Below are 17,633 nucleotides of genomic sequence, written 5' to 3'. Positions count from 1 at the left end.
ACGTGGATGGCATGGACATAGCAATATCGATCAATGAAATAACATAGTGCAGTGAATTTCGTAAATAACCCAATTGAAGATAATCTACCTGGATTTATGTATAAGGTAAGATTTAAATTTTGTTATTTGTAAGACATTTATGTTTTTAAGTGATTTTCTCAGACACAAATCAATGTAGTAAACAAAGGTGGGCGCACTCTCATTCGAATCGACGCATTCATCAGTTGATAAATTCGGTTTGTCTAGAATATTATTATTTTAGTCCCTATGCCATTCGTAGACTTTATCACTTATAATGAGAAATACATATACCAAGTCTGTTAAACAATTATCTGCTTAAATAATAATGCTGATGATAATTAACTGAAGCATTTCATTTTATATATAAAGAAAAAGGTATCCCTTTTAAACAGTTGTTTAACGATTCATGAAAAGTTTCGAAACAGGAAAGCTTACAAAAGCTTAATCAATAAAACAACAACTGTTTTTAGGTAAAATTATTTTTTGTTAAGGGCCGGCAGCGCTGCAAATGTTGGTTGGGAATGTCAAAAACTAAAACGTTTAAAAATACTTTTTTGATACCCCGCAACGGAGTGGGGAGGGGATTATAGAAATGCACTTCGTCTGTCTGTCAGTATGTCGGTCTGTCTGTCTGTCCGTCCGTCCGGCGGTAACATTTCGTGACGGGCTATAACTTACTTATGCATGGATGGATTACCATATTACTTGGTACAAATGTTGTCCTCATTGAGACGGTGTGACCTTCACCCGGGTCCATACCTCAAAGGTCAAGGTCACACGATACATTTAAAGGTCAGAGTACATATGCCTGTGTCCGCACTAAAACTTAATTATGCATTGATGGAAGACAATATTACTTGGTACAAATGTTGTTATTATTGAGACGATGTGTAGTGACCTTGACCCGGGTCCATACCTAAATGGTCAAGGTCACATATGACATTTAAAGGTCATAGTACACATGCTTGTGTCCAGGCTTTTTAAATTTAGCAGTGTAGGCATGTCAATTCTTACTGGATTTATTGACCTTATACATTGCATGTACTTTTAGCAACAATAACTGAATTGATCCAAGATCTCGAACAAATTGCAATTTGTGCCAGTAATCCATTATTATGTTTTGGGTCCATATTATGACAATGCTAAATAGAGGATAAGATATCAATGCTAATTGAAAGTGTTAAACAAGTTGCACAGGTTGATACTTAGCGCACTCTATCAAGCATTATCATTATGTGCAACAAGCTTAATATTTAAAAACAAAACAATGGACACAATTGTATAATGTATCATATTTATAACATGTGTTTTCTCTTCAAAAGCAGTAGAACAATGTTATGACTCCACCACAATGTTTATGTATCACTTTATCGAAAATACTTAAGGCTTGCTATTTCATCGATGTTATAAATCAAGGACTTATTGTCCTTCCTATTTTAGCCAAAATACCCTTGACATTGCTCTTACCTACACTACACACACTATTAAAAACATTAACAAATATCCTTTAATAATATGTTCAAATATCCAAGAATATTTAGGTTACCGATCAAACAACTTTTATTTACTATATTCCCACTCTTGACCAGTGGTTGTGTATTTTTTTTGTCAAATTCAACGTACCAGTCAGGTTGCGAGAAAAACAAAATATACTAAAAAACAACAGCGGCGAATATAGCCGTCCTTTGGACTGCCTTGTGTATTTTGTTTTGAGGAACGATCTTTTTTGGGAGTAAAACATTTATTCTTGGCGACATATTTTTGGTAAGTTAGGAGTTAAACAAATTTTACAAAATATCAAAAAGCATTCACATTATCACGGAAAGGTTTGTCGACATTAGTCCTTCGTTTTTATGTCAAAATGCCCCAGACTACTCTTTCAGCAATGTCTTGAGAGATCATGATGATATCTTGTCAAATAAGAAAGTTATTCAGAAAAATAATTATTTTTCGCGGATGAAATTCATTTCCGGGTTACAGAAATGCATATATCATTTTTCGAAAATAGCTGCAGTCACCACAAAGCCACAAGACATTGTTGATTGAGCAGCTTCGATGAATTTGAATCACAAACATATTCTTTTTGTATTAAGACTTTTCTAGGAAAGCGTGATTGCTTTTTGATTGGAAATCTGATAAAATATTCTTTCGTAAAAATGCTCAACTCCTAAATACAGCTTTTCATGTTGCATTCGATATATGAGTCATGCTTGTTAAATATTGAATCTCAAAACTAAATAGAAGTTAATATTTTAAAACATTTAAATTTGGTCCCTCAATCGACTTTTGCATCGCTGCCGACCCTTAACAGATTTTATACATGTTTGCATATGTATGCCTATAAATCATGAATAATGTACAGAAGAATATGCAATATGCTTTATTCTTAATTCTGTAAATCTATTATTCTTAATTGCAAAATATTGTCTAAGTATTTTCGATCTTATAATGTTTATATGTTTTTGTATGCATGTATATGTGTTTTGTGTGCTGTATTAGTCAAAATAAATACTGGGTAGTAATACCAAATCTAACATTGGTTAAACTCATCGATTGATTCATTTTGAATGTATTTGTTCTTTGTTTATGCTTTTACTCCTTTTCGGTGATGTTAATGAAATTCCTGGCCCCGCATCATTTCTGTCAACCTCGTCTTCCGAAGCTTCTTCTGCGATTGATGGTTGCTTTTTTTAGTATATATCAATGTGGAGAGATTTTTCGGCATTCTCTATTCTGACTTACATAACTTTGATATCTTAGCCTTTACTGAAACATGTCTCACGTCTAGCATTGTCTTTTCTTAGTTTTTCCTGCCTTTCATACTCCTTTAAGAAGAGAAAGATCAACTACCTTCTCACAGACATCCTAATTCAACTTTATATGTACTTGAATCCATAATCAACTCAATGTTACTGGCGGTTGATACTTTTTATCAAATATATATTCATTACAGGTATGAATATATCATTATTTGAACAAAACAAAATGGCATTCATACACATGTTAAGTTTATTCATTTGCTACGCATAGTTTGTAAAATCCCAACATTCAATGGTAGATGAATAAAGGCACTTTTGGAGAAAGAAATGTGTTTTAATATAAAAAATATATCAAATAATGTTATAAAAGTAGGCCAATCACGTTTGTAAGTCACATTGGCTTACCATTCTCAATGAGCAAAACCACAAACGTCGATAACTAAAAGAATATATTTCGGTAAGATATATGTGGAAAAAGTAAAAACAAACACTAAAGGAATGGTTATTTGACAGGTTTAGGTGAATTCAAAGCGTTTATATTCGTGTATAAAATGAATTCGGCACACATAAACTTTCAACTAACAAACGCTTAGTTAAAATATGTGACGTTAGTTAATGGGAGAAAAAATAAAACACAAAAGTGACGATTAAATTGAGCAAAATTACAAAAAAGTAGAGGACAAATATACTTTTAAAACATCACAAACAGGTCGAATAATACCACAAATCTGCATGAGTAACTACCAACGGTATACGTTGGTAAAACAATTGGCATGCGCACTAATTGCTTAAACAAACAACAACAGGCGATGACAGAACAACACGGACTTTCATTGCAGCGATGAAAAGGGCAAATACATTCAAAACAGTATAAATTAGTCCCAAAATACATCTTGAGAAAACTTAAGAGTGTGACACATTTTTTTCTTGAGTCTGAGCACTTTATCTAACTCATCCAAAAAAACACTTGATAAAGTTAGATTTAATATGAGTTGCTCTCACTATGTTTATATTTATACATATGTACTACAAACATAATTATTATTTATAAGCAATTATCAGGTGTGCGGACCTGGCCGATTGTCGAACATTTGTTTTTTATAAAAACAGCGGTCAGAAAAATCATGGGGTGCTGTATAAACTACATAATTACGATGGATTGATCCATTTAAGCTGAATGATTATTAAAAATGTAAAGGAAGGCAAACACTAACGACATCAAGGATACCAGGATTTTGTTTATTTTAGAACAGAACGTGTTTTTCCACTTGTTACGAGTTAATTGGGGTGCTGTATAAATTACATAATTACGATGGATTGATCCATTTAAGCTGAATGATTATTCAAAATGTAAAGGAAGGCAAACACTTACGACATCAAGGATACCAGAATTTTGTTTATTTTAAAACAGAACGTGTTTTTCCACTTGTTACGAGTTATTTTTTATTTAAATGCATTGTGTAATTTAAGCTGCGCTCTCACAGATTGAACGTTTTGACAACTATTTTATTTATTGTCTTGGAACGAGCAGTTTTTTACGTAAATATCTGAAAACCAGTGATAAAAGACTGATGAGAGAAGATCAGATCGCAGATTTTTTATATTTCCTCTTCAAAATTGATGTTTTATTTATTTTCCTTAGACCGTTAGTAACGGTTTAAGCCATAAAACATTAAATTTGGAATGAATATGAAATCTGTAATTTGATCTTTTGTCAGCAGTCTTTCATCACTGGTTTACAGATATGTATGCAAAGATTTGCTAATTCAAAGACAAAAAATATAAAAGTTGGAAAACGGTAAATCTGTGAGTGCAGCTTTAAGACATGAAAAGAGATTAGTACATATTACATTCGGATGGACTTGTTGTAGAATATTAGCGCAAATTTCTTAAAACATCACGGCTGAAGTAAGTTATTTGGAGTAACAGTAATACAAACATTCAAACACAAGTGAGAACAATAAAAAAACGCGATGAATAAATATTATGCTGCGCAACAAACGTGATTAAAATTAAAATGTATTGAAAAATATAACAACATTTTATAAAACACCTTTATTAAAACACGAGCAATGTGATAAAATTCTCAATCATTGAAAACATGTCGCAACTTTTTATTGACTAAGTCAACTAGAAGATGGTAAGCACATGATAAGTCAATTTATCATGTTTTTTTCCCGTCAGTGTCAAGCCTCGTAGTTATCACATGTGTATAAAGTATGTAAGGGAGATGTAGTATGCAATAGCACACAATTTGGAATTTGTACTTTTTGCAAAATTATCAATTACCTAGTGCTCTTAATGGATATATATTTGTTGTTTTCATGTCAGATATTGGCACTGTAGTTGTCATTGTTTTAATTTTACTTCATCTTATGCTTTTAGAATAGTGCTACGTTCAGAACTCTTTGTTTGAAATAACGCTAGAAATTAACTATCGCCTACTTGAAAATCATTTGATTGCTTCGAGGTTGTGTTTTTACTTTGCAAATTATAGTCTGTGTTTAACCGCCTCATTACACATTACACATGTCGTTTTACACACACCGCGTGCCTTTATATTATCATAAAGACTTGTGCAGCTTTTGTCTGAATGGAAATACCACAAATTTTATCTGATAACCTTTCTCGAATAATTTGAGATTTTAACATTTTTCAACCAGTAACAGAGAAATATTTTGTTTGGTCATCGGATGTTGTTGTTTTACACACTATGCGTGCAAGTTTAACATACTACAACTTTCGTGTACCTCATGTTAAGAGTTCTTTCTTGCAATCTATGCTACCATCATGAAATGCACTTACGGAAGGAATTACGGAAGCATCCTTACACTGCTTCAAGAATAATCTTAACATGAATACCAAATCAGTTCATTATATCAACGATGTGAATTTAGTGTCACTCATGCATATTTGTAATGATAATGGACATTTGTTCTCTAGAAATATTGCCAACAACCCCAATATCCAATGTGAAAACAATAAGATTCCCTTATACACATGTGTCCTAGATCATGGTCAAAGACATATTGCATCCACTATATCATCGACACGATATTTACACACGTATACTACTTCATTGGTCCAACTGCTTATGATCTTCTCATGACTTAGATAAAGCTTTATTTTATCACAGACTTGACCTCTACAGCCCCCCTCCTCCTTTTTATTTCTTTTTCTTCCTTTTAATCTATTTTCTTCCGCCGATCTCAGCAAAATGACACTAACTACTTCAAAAATTTCTAATACATCTTTCAGTCTATGTTGAAAACGTTAGAATTAAAAATCTCACAATATTGAACAAATTTCATTTTTTACTTCATAACAACAATTTAAAACGAATCAATGTCTAGCCGGGGTATATAAGTACGACGGGTGTCAGTCCGTTTATAAACTTTGAAAATTTTGAATCATACAGAGAAAAAGCCTGGAAAACATAATACAAGGTCTAAAGATATATTCCAGCCTCAATATTAAAATACACTACAATGATTACTTTCACTAAGTAATAGAAATACGCAGTACCTGGTTAATACAAATGAAATTAAATACAGCACAGTAAATAAATGAAACATTCAAGCGGTGTGATAAATTTTTTGTTTTGCAACAATGCAAAATAGTAGATATGTAAAAGTGTCTTAGATGTGACTCCAGGACAGGACATCAATCTCCGAAAGATAGAATGGCGGGATAGTTACGGGTGATAACGTGCATACATGAATTCTATATTAACCAATTGAAATTTGTTTGATTACTACAATGCGTACACACTGACCACTCTCACACACACTCTATAACAATGTACGCGCAATCTAAATGAAACAGGCAATGATAAATGAACATGAACGGATTAAAATAATACCCTGTTACAACTGCATTATGTAAGGTAGGTAAAAATAGTGTGTAAAATAATATTAAAAGATAACATAACAACATTGTTTTTAATATAGGTCGCGCAAGGTTAAAGATTTGTTTTCGAAATATGACATAACAATTGGATTTTTTTTTTCAAATCTACAGTAATACCGAAAACTTACACGTTTGATTCAAGGATTAAACATGTTAACCATTATATGAGCTCAAAATATTAATCATGATGATGATGTCACGCACTTTATACGATCATGTTTTCGGAAAAGTTTTGTAGGACAATTATCTTACAATCACATTTTACAGTTCATTTGATCCTATTCTACACATTTTCAGATTTGACCATCATAATTGTTGAACAGGGTTAATAGGAAAACACATTTTTCTAAGATTCTCTGCTTATAGTATTATTATTATTATTATATTTTTTATTGTTATAATTATATTTTTTTATTATTATTATTATTATTATTATTATTATTATTATTATTATTTGTTTTATTATGATTATAATTATAATTATTATTTTTATTAATATTGTTACTATTATTATTATTATTATTATTATTATTATTATTATAATTATGATTATTATTTTTATTTTTATTACTATTATCATTATTATTATTAAAATCCTCAGTAAATTTACATTTTACTGACCGTTCCAACAATCCTTGATAAACACACCTTGTTTTATATAATATATATGCACTGTGTTGTTTGTTATTATCATAATAATATTGTTATGATATGTATACTGTTTATCATTATTTATAAGTATATGATTTGCTTAAATAAGGAAAAAAAGTTATAAAACTAATGGTTTTTAAACCTACTTTATCTTTGGTAGAAATCACGTCTGAAGCAAACACATTGTTATTCTTATCACCATTATCATTATAATTATTATCGTACATACATATTGTTTATGACTATGTTCCGTCTTATTATTACCGTTCAAATACGAGAATATATATTAAGATGAAAACAATGTTAACTTTCTTGAATAAGGTACGTAATTGAAGTAAAAATGTTCCCATGAAATATAATACGTCATTTGTTTTAAGTCCTTTCTTTAATTTGAATATAAATAGTTTCAAGTTACAGAGTATAAAATGTCGATATTGATTGTTCGCATTACATTGTACTAAAATAAATCTCTGACATGCATTTTGAAAACAGTATTAATTGCCATACAAAGTGAAACCCAGAACGAAAATCCAAAATATTTTTTTAAGTATTTTATTTCAATTTCTACTACATGCATAGGCGTTCTGTTTCAAGTTCCGCGGGATAACATGTAACGCGTTTGCAGCATTAATTATGTTCGACACATAAACGTTATAGCTACAAGGCGAACAATGTTATAAATGCTTTTGTCAAATGACAGTAACGTTGATGTTAAGATATTACTCCTAGCATACAAGACTGTTACTAAAGAACATTATTTTATAGTAAAAGATTGATAGTGAAATAAAATAAAGATACATTGAACTTTGAAAACATGACAGATGCGTGAAATCGTTCAGGAATGCCAGCTTTAAATATAATGCAACTATTAACATTCGGGTTTTGGCATTGAAACCGTGGTATATTTCATCATAAGGAGTTTCCTGTCCATTGTATAAGATGAAAGCTAGCCGTCTTCGCTGATAATGATTCTCGATATGGCCAGAGGCTAGTATCGAAATTATATTTCGTATTAGATGCGGTCCAGAGGATAATTATACATCAGTTCGGTTGGTATTTTTAACGCTCAACTCTTATTTTGTGCAAGACGATTTATTTTTAGATACAAACTAAACAATAGCTAGTTGTATTTGACCCCTTGAACGCTTCGTTTAGGGCTTCTCATAATAGCAAAAACGGTCGAAACAAAATATAAATTGTTTCAAAAGTATGTTCAATTATTATTTAGTATTTGGTTAAATTGAAAGCAAAAAAAGAGTATTTTAATGTTATCAATTATAACAAAAAAATGAAAAAATTACATATATATATTTATATTTTCAAGTGCAGCTAATATTAATGTTTAAATACAACCGAAACGAAGTCCAATATTGGAAATACACATTTTATATTAAGAAACAGATTGACTTATGTGGACTCACGTTAATATGCATTTCCAAAAATAGAGTAAGAGTGACTAGATCAGCATTCCATATACCCTTTAATTTCTGATGCCTTCATGAAACACATCTGTGCATGTTAACTTACTCAGTCCTAACCAGAAATATGTCAAAAATAAGCCGTATCACTTTCCGAAATAGCTAATTGTATGATTTGTAAGACAAGGACAGAACACAGTGATAACAAAGATCTATTATTTCACGAATGTAAAACCAAGTTAAAAATAACTACTTCATCTCATATGTAAGAGTGTTACAGTATTACCATTCACAATTGTCATACATTGAAATACGTGGTTTCGATAGAATATTACTTCAATACTGTCTATGAAGCACGCCCAAATAACTCATTAATTAGAAGGAAATGCACCACAACTAGCTCACTTTTGGTTCGTTCATATTTTTGTGCCTATTATAGTATAACAACCCCTCCCCCGTTCAATTTTCTAAAAGGAAAACGCACACTAGGGTATAATTACTGACACGGCTTTGTTAATTTAAATTTGAGAGTTTTAAAATGATTTTAGACAGGCATCGGCAAGCTGTAATTATGTTCTTTTTAAACATTCCTGTTGTTTCAGCGACGCGTAGACGTATTTATTTTATGATATAATGAATTTGAAGTGTTTCCTGTCCACAATTGAAAATCAGTTGGTACATCTAACCAATTACATTATGAAGCAATTACAGTCCGGGATGTCGCAGGTGCTCCTTTCAAATGTCCATTGATAACAATCTTTGGGGATAGCCGAAAACGGTTATCTAAATGAAGATTTGCTTTCAGGGTTTCCACAAAGAAAATAACTTCACGTCTAGTTGAACAGAAATAAATTAACAGCCATCAGTATTTGGTTATTAATCACTACCACTACAACATTTAGTGCTATTAATTGAACAACTGGTCTGCATGGCTTTGAACGAATCAATATTGCATTCGACAATAATGAAAAACCCCGATATGTTTTCAATATATAAATGGCTTGATTATGTGTAAAAGACAAAGCATATTTCCATAAAGTGGGTGCTTTAATTTACAACTGTTGTTATTTTAATTTTCCTTTAAGAGTAATAAGTATTTCAATTAAGCTCCTTGAGCATTATATATGTGTATGACTTGTTCAAATAAATCAAGTTAAAAGCAAAACGTACGAGCTGCACTTTTTATACATGTTGTTATCTAAACGTCGTCATCAGGTGAATATCTGTTTACGTTTGTTGCGATTTCATATAAAGTTACTTTCTTGCATTTATAGGCAAATCATTTTTTTGAACGCGCTTAGATAAATATTTTTGTTATTCTTAAAAAAGCACTTCATTCGTTTTAATTAAAGCGTGTCTCATTTAAGAGAGTGCGTTTCAATTAGTATATACAGTAATGAATTAACCACAACATCGACCCGGTAATAGTTTAGTTTATTCCTTTATAAGTGCACGATAAATAAGTTAAGCTCGGCCAAATAAAGTGGCCACAAAGTAATTTATTTTAATCATACGTTGTAAACTATTCCAATTGGAGGAAATGACATTCTTGTTATTGTCAATTGAACTTCGCGGCATCGAACGTTGAAAAAAACGTCAAATCATCTAAGATTGAATACATTCAATATATAAAAGGTCACATGGTTTCAACATTAACATCGTGACAATGTATTTTCTATCGTTTTAAATACCTGAACAATATGTGACGAACTTCCTTAAGAGATATGTTTGATATAAATATTGACTGCCTTGAGGGTGACAGTGCATATTGTCAACCTGAGGTAAATACTGTCGACCGAACAAAAACTGTAGTATTTTAAAGACTAAAAATACCATTTTCACTGACAGCTGCGAATCTTGCTGCCATTTTGGGAAGAATTTGTCGGCTGGTAAACAAAGCGCTCAGGTGATATAGACTTTAAGTAAAATACTATCAGTAAATCCCGTATTCGTACCGTATTGCCAATTTCGTTCATATGTTCTATAGAAGTGAGGTTTTATAATTAGTGCATTTTAAGGTTGCAATGCCAGTTTTATATTAATCATAATTTTTCACATACAAATCCAACATGGCGGCGTATTTGTAGCGTATTTTCAATTTCATGACATCAGAGGGTGACAGTGCGGCAGAGGGTGATAGTGCGGGGTGATAGTCGAAAATATTGCCCTGGTGTTTTTACTATATGTTCTATAGAAGTGAGGTATAATAATATATTTTGACAGCTTAATTGAAAATATGCTGTCAATATTTTGTTGTTGTTTTTTAATTATAAAATGTCTCTGTACGTCTATACAAAACACTGTTTATTATAAGACATGTAGATTGGAATTGTTTTCGTATGGGATCGTCGTAATTCATTTTTATTTCATTTATTTCAATATAGCCTCCGTAAGGGAGATTTGAACACAATGGGATATATATGAGCATGTTTAAATATGTAAGTAAAACAAATATTTCATGCATGAAGTAGCATGAGAGTAATACACACAGGTATACAATGGGTTCAAGTCAAACAAAATATTATTGGCAAAGTAACTGCAATTGTTTGACCATACAATATAAACATAACCATCTAACGCAATATATATGCATACATGCCACTGTTTCAGTATTATTTAAACACTATCGAAGGTATTGTACACATTGAACGCATCTTATACATAACGAAAACTGAGCTTGCATAACAGCAATTGATTACAGTCTTGATTTTGTATGTTCTTGCTCCCTAAAACAAAATTCATAATTTTCTTATATAGTTTTAATTCATATACAAATGTTTTATAACAAAATAATTAATAATATGGGTCATTGTCATAACAATGGTCGTGTTGTTCACATATGTTATCTAAGTCATTAAGTGGATTGCCGGGTATTCAGTACTTGGGAGTTGTATCCTTTTTGTGGAAGAAATGGCAACATCGCCAAATGAATGTCTATTTTAGATTTGTATCATTATCTATATGACTGCATTTGTCATTCATTCTAATCAAACTAAGTTCAAGTTATTCCACAAAAAGAATATGCCGACTTTTCCATCAATCTAATATGTTTAGTAAATACACACTTAGGATTAAATGATTGGATAACCTTTTTCTCTTCAAAACATTTTTGTAATGTTTTTGCTGTTCATCCCCCGGTAATTGCCCACAATCTTAGTAATTCAACTATAATCGATCCTATGATTATTTTGCGAAAGTCAATTTATTCATCAGGATAGTTGTATTTGTTTTGTTCCGCATACACCTTCAATTTTACATGCCTTTTACCTATTTTCTGTGGTTCGATCTAGGCGAGTTGTGTAAACAATTCGTTGTATACTTTTGAGCCAAAAACCTGTGTATTTAATCTTTATTTACTTAAATCAATCAAATCAGCAGCATTTCATTTAATACAACGGTGTCATTGTTTGTTAAGCAATTCATTCATTTCGATTAACTTGTTGAGGAATGTCGACTGATCAAGTTCCATTTTCCCATTTTGATCGATTAAACTGTTAAGATGAGTGTTTACTTCTTGTTTAGAGATTTTCCAGTTCTTCTACATAATTAACCGATTTCACCTCAATCTTGTAATTGTACTGGTGACATGTCTAATTTCTATGTATCAGGTTTAAATAACTTTTCCAACATATCACTACTAGCTCCTTGTTTTAGTAAAATGTAATGTACTAAATTACCCGATTCTTTATTTTTGCTGCAGGTCTTTGTTTCTTTCAGTTATAATATTATAGCATACATTTAAAAACAACATAATGAAAAACTAACAATATCTTTATTGTTTAGATGACTTAATCTTAAGTGTGATAATTACACCTAGTATTCATTGACAGTTTTCAAGAATTATTAACACTAATAAATATTATTGTCCATTGATAGTAAACTGAATATCTGAAATATTGGTACATGTTACGCTAAAGTCGTCATTTTTTTGATGGGTTTATTGATTTTAATTCTTTGTAGAGTATGTCATAGAAAGAATTACCTCATTGTAGCTTCTTGAAAAATGAACAAAAGTAGCCACAAAGTATTCACGGCATTCCGTGACATCTAATAGGCTGTATTTGAGGGGAAGCATGTACTTCGTTAGATGGAGGTAACCCAAACGTATCAAAATAAAGTCAGAAATTATGCAGCATCATAGTGTGAATTTCCAGTACTGCCATATGAGATCATTCATTTATTTTTATCTAAAATATTCTCAATATAATCAATATATGTTTTTAATAATCTTAACTGTATACACACTGACAATTCTTAAATCCTAACTGCGTTACCCATAACATATTGTCAAAGTTAGGGATTGGAAAAGTTTTAGATAAAAAGGTTATCCGGGAACTTATTCAAGTGTTTTATGTCCGATACTACTTTTGACTTTCGACCAATAAGCACTTGCAATCGTCGACCACGATCCACTTGAATCCTTTACCGAATATATTGGTGCTGGTAAAGGTGCCGCTTATGCCCCAAAAAGTGGCAGAAAAGACCTTCATATTGCTATTGAAATAATGTTGATTAAAGAGAATTGTTACCGTTTGATTAAGTAAAGGAGCTAAGTTGTCCCTTTGTGAGATATGGAGCAACATTTGTCAAAATGTATGTTGTTTTTTTTCTATTTTCTTTATCTATAGTAACATTATCTACCATACCTGACTTAAATAGTTTACCAATTCCAGTACTTGCTTAATAACCACTTACTATATCCGTAGCTACTGGAGCGAACATTTTTGGAGCAATATTTATGCGAAAAGCTACAGAAACAAGCTCAGTTGTAAAAAAATTAAACACAAATTAACCCTGTTTAATGGCACTTGGTAAACGCCAAAGACATAGAACATAAAATCACAAATAAGGAACAGCAGACCTTGATGCCATTTGAAGCACTAAAGTAACAAGTCTACCACAGTTGTGTTCCTTTGGATTTGTATATGTTATTCATTTTGGTGTCCGTTAAGGTAAGTGGAAAGTTTAATCGAAAAGTTATTAGATTTTGTGGTGTTATATTCCTTTGTCAAAGATTGCTTTTGGTCACCCGTTAATTGGGTTGAATTAGTTTTTAATTATTATTTTATTAAATCTTTTAAAAAGAATGGATTGAGCCTGAGTTTTAACTCATCCAAAACACACTTGATAACCAGAAATTAGATATGGTTCACCGCAAACCCTTCTGTAACATGAAACTATATAGAGTACATTCAATATAAAAAAGTGATCTTGCAAAGTACTCTTGATTACGATCAATTAAATATGTTTCATTGCTGACCCTTTTGTAACATGAAACTATATAAGGTACGAACAATAACAGAGAAATTGATCTTGCAAAATACTCCAAATAATTACCTATTAAATATGTTTTATCGATGACTTTTGTATTTGATGAAACTAAGTGGTATCCATTAAATATCAAAGAAAGAGCTTGAAATACGCGAAATTCGATTCTATAACTAAAATCGTTAAATTTCTAAATATCTGATAGTTTTGTTATGTTAATGCATATGCATTTGCCCTAAACCTAACGCTGGTTCTAACCCAGCTCATATTTGGTTATATTTTGACTTTACGTCCAGAATACATTCTTAAACATGTTTAGCATGAAAATGCTAGTTCGAATTGAACAAATCGCAAATACTTCATACAATTATGTTGTTTTGTATTTATATCTAGATTACAATCACATATGATTGTATATAGTTAACGTCAATGATGAATCATTAAACACCATTATGTCAGCTACCCTTACCCATCGGAACTGCACGAAAATATGACCAACGATAAACATATTGAAATTCGTAACCTTGATTAAATTTTACACTATTTGATCAAAATACCTAAAAATGATACCAAATTTCATCCAATCCTAGACATAGTGAAAACGTAATTGCAGTTATAAATAATAAATGGAAAAAAATATTTCTAATAGAACTTGATTTTTGTTTTATGTTCTATGTCTTTGGCGATTCCACATTTTGCTACTGAGCTTGTTTCTGTAGTTTTTCGCATATATCTTGATCGGTGCCTGTCCTATCGAATTAAAGCTTTGTTCATTTTATGCGTTTCCAACCATTTTTACTTTTTATCTCTTACATTTGAATCATACTCCATACTAATGCTTATCAGAAACAGATGTGAACAGCACAGAACATAACAGAACATGTAATGTTAACCTGAACATATACAGTTCATCGTTGTTATCTAGTGTGTTTTGGGTGAGCCCAAACTAAATTCATTTATATACAAAATTAATTTAACTGGTCGTTTATATATACTTAGTTTGTTTTAACGTTTATAAGTCTACCGTTTTATACTTTAAGGTCCTCAAGTAGATTTTTTTCATTATATTTGTAATGTTTTCACATTATTAGTTGCTGCAATAAAAAATGCATTTTCGTCACCGAATATTGTCGTATTGCAAGTAATATATGCCCAATAAACTTATTTAACAAATGTTGACTTTTTGTTTAAACATACATAAGACATTAGTTGTTGACAGAATTCTGATGTTCTAAAACATTTTTTTTTTGCAAATATATGTGTTGATATTTCCTTTTTTGTAGAAATCCTTTGCAAACTATAAGATTCTGCAAAAATGCCTTTCTTGATTTGTAATCGAAAATTGTGGGATTGCATACGATATATCACTAATCAACATAATTCGATTTGTTTGTGATTGATGTTCGAGCTACAATTAAGGCCTCTTTGAAATTTTTACACACGATTAATTAACATAGTACACCAGAGTCAACTATAGGTCTTTCCTTAGACATGAACACAAAGAAAGCAAAAGGACATTGGCCATTTGTCATCGAATGATGTGGTGTTACACACTATTTGTGTAAAACTAAACTTATTACGTACGTGTAAACACTTAGTCTTTTGTCTTTGGAACTTTTCTTTGATATGTTTACACATTTTAGACGCTTCACTAAAGTTATTTGTAGTTGACATTTTAGATTTGACATTGTATTTTCCTAAACCACGAACAGAAACCCATTTTCTATGATTTTCCTATAAAATTGTTGCGATTATTTTAAATATATTTCGCACTGACATACAGACTGTGTAAGGTTGTTACGTTTGTGGTTTTACGCACTGACTCCCGAATTAGCTTACTTCTCGTGTGAAATAAATTCGTCTTTACGATAAAAATTAAATTTTGTGTATTATTTTTTTTTATGTGATTTTCCACATTTTCCGAGTTATAATTAAATGCTTCTTTTCATCGAAAATATTTGTTTAAAAGGCCATGCATTGCAAATAACATTTTTAAAACTTAAATGTTTTTATGTAATTGTTTTCTGTAAATCTTTAGAAAATACATTATATTCATAAAGCAAATTTATCTAGATATTTCGTTTTCGTTTCTAGGATAATGTCTTAAAGTACTAGTATGTGTATGAAGTATAGGTCTTTAAATTGTTCTTGATGTGTAATTATATAAAATTGCATAACGACAAATATTTGCATTTCACTCCTTGTAGGTCGTCCTTGATCTTATTATTAAACTTTAGCTAAACATTCGCAAATGTACTCACTACACACGTTTTACGATTTGTATTCTTGACCTTTGAACGAAAACTTTCGTTTTGACCTATAAAGGGCAAACTATCCGATTATGTGTAATATTTCTACTTGTTTTTATGTTTACCGAATAGTTCGAGCTTTAATCTTTGTTGATATGCCATCGCCTTGCGTAGGTTTAGAAACCTAACTTATAACGAACGTGTTTACCTTTTGATCTTGACTAAGAAACGAAACAATTTGATATTAAGATTTGTTTTGACTGTTTGCTGTCATGGTATACGAACAATTGAGGTCCGATTAAGATTAAATAGCTTACTTGGACCTGTAGCTGTTGTTGCTTAATTTAAAACATTAATGTCAATTAACTATTTTCCATTTTTGAAGGGAGAGTCACGAAAAACTCAATTTAATTAATTACCTTTTTGTTGTATTGATGACATTGTACAACGTTGGCTAAAAGTACAGAAGAACAATACTTAACTATTTTCAATTTAATACGTCATGAAAAAAACCAATTGGCAGTAATAAATAATAAATGACCACTATGCTTTCTAACCAAACTTGATCATACATGCCCGTACAAGCTTCGTTCATTTTATCTCCCGAGGCATACTGCGTTTTTCCCTATTTCAACTCTCTATTTTTATAAAATTAAACTATCCTCCAATTATTAAAATCATTTATTTAGAATACATTCTTCGATGTGTAAATGTGTTTGCATCAATTACTAAAAATGCCATCTCGTCAAATACCATTATTGCTTAATGTGTCATTATTTGTGGTATTTAAATTGATTACGAATACAATATGTTACTGATATTTGAATAATGAGAACCTTAAAACACCCGTAATTTATGCAAATTCATGCTTCCATCGTCTTACATGTTCCAAAAGCATTTTAACAAATATAAACATCGTGAGTGAATGAAGCTGATTATATTATATAAACATTTGCTTAAAGTATCAACTTACACGTAATTCAAGCTCTTTCGTTTATATGGAATGTATGCCATTTAGATTCAAGTAACAGAAGGGTCACCGATGAAACAGATTTAATCGTTATTAAGAGTTATTTACAAAAAAACCAATCCCTTTCTTCAATAATAAGTGTACGCCATAAAGTTTCATGTTACAACAGTGTTTTCGGTAAAACGTATTTAATTTCTGGTTATCAAGTGTGTTTTGGTTGAGAAAGAATGAAGATGGTCCGGCTGAATTCATTAATTTACAGAATATGTATACAACTCATTGAATAATTTTGAAGTTGATTATAGCTTTTAAAATGGTAAGAGTTTATACTTCAATGTCGTCAAAATGTTTCTGTTAACATAATTATTCTCTTAGTGATTGTATTCAC

Source organism: Mya arenaria, chromosome 4 (assembly GCF_026914265.1).
Source record: "Mya arenaria isolate MELC-2E11 chromosome 4, ASM2691426v1".
Lineage (NCBI taxonomy): Eukaryota > Metazoa > Mollusca > Bivalvia > Myida > Myidae > Mya > Mya arenaria.
This window is presented reverse-complemented; position numbering follows the sequence as displayed.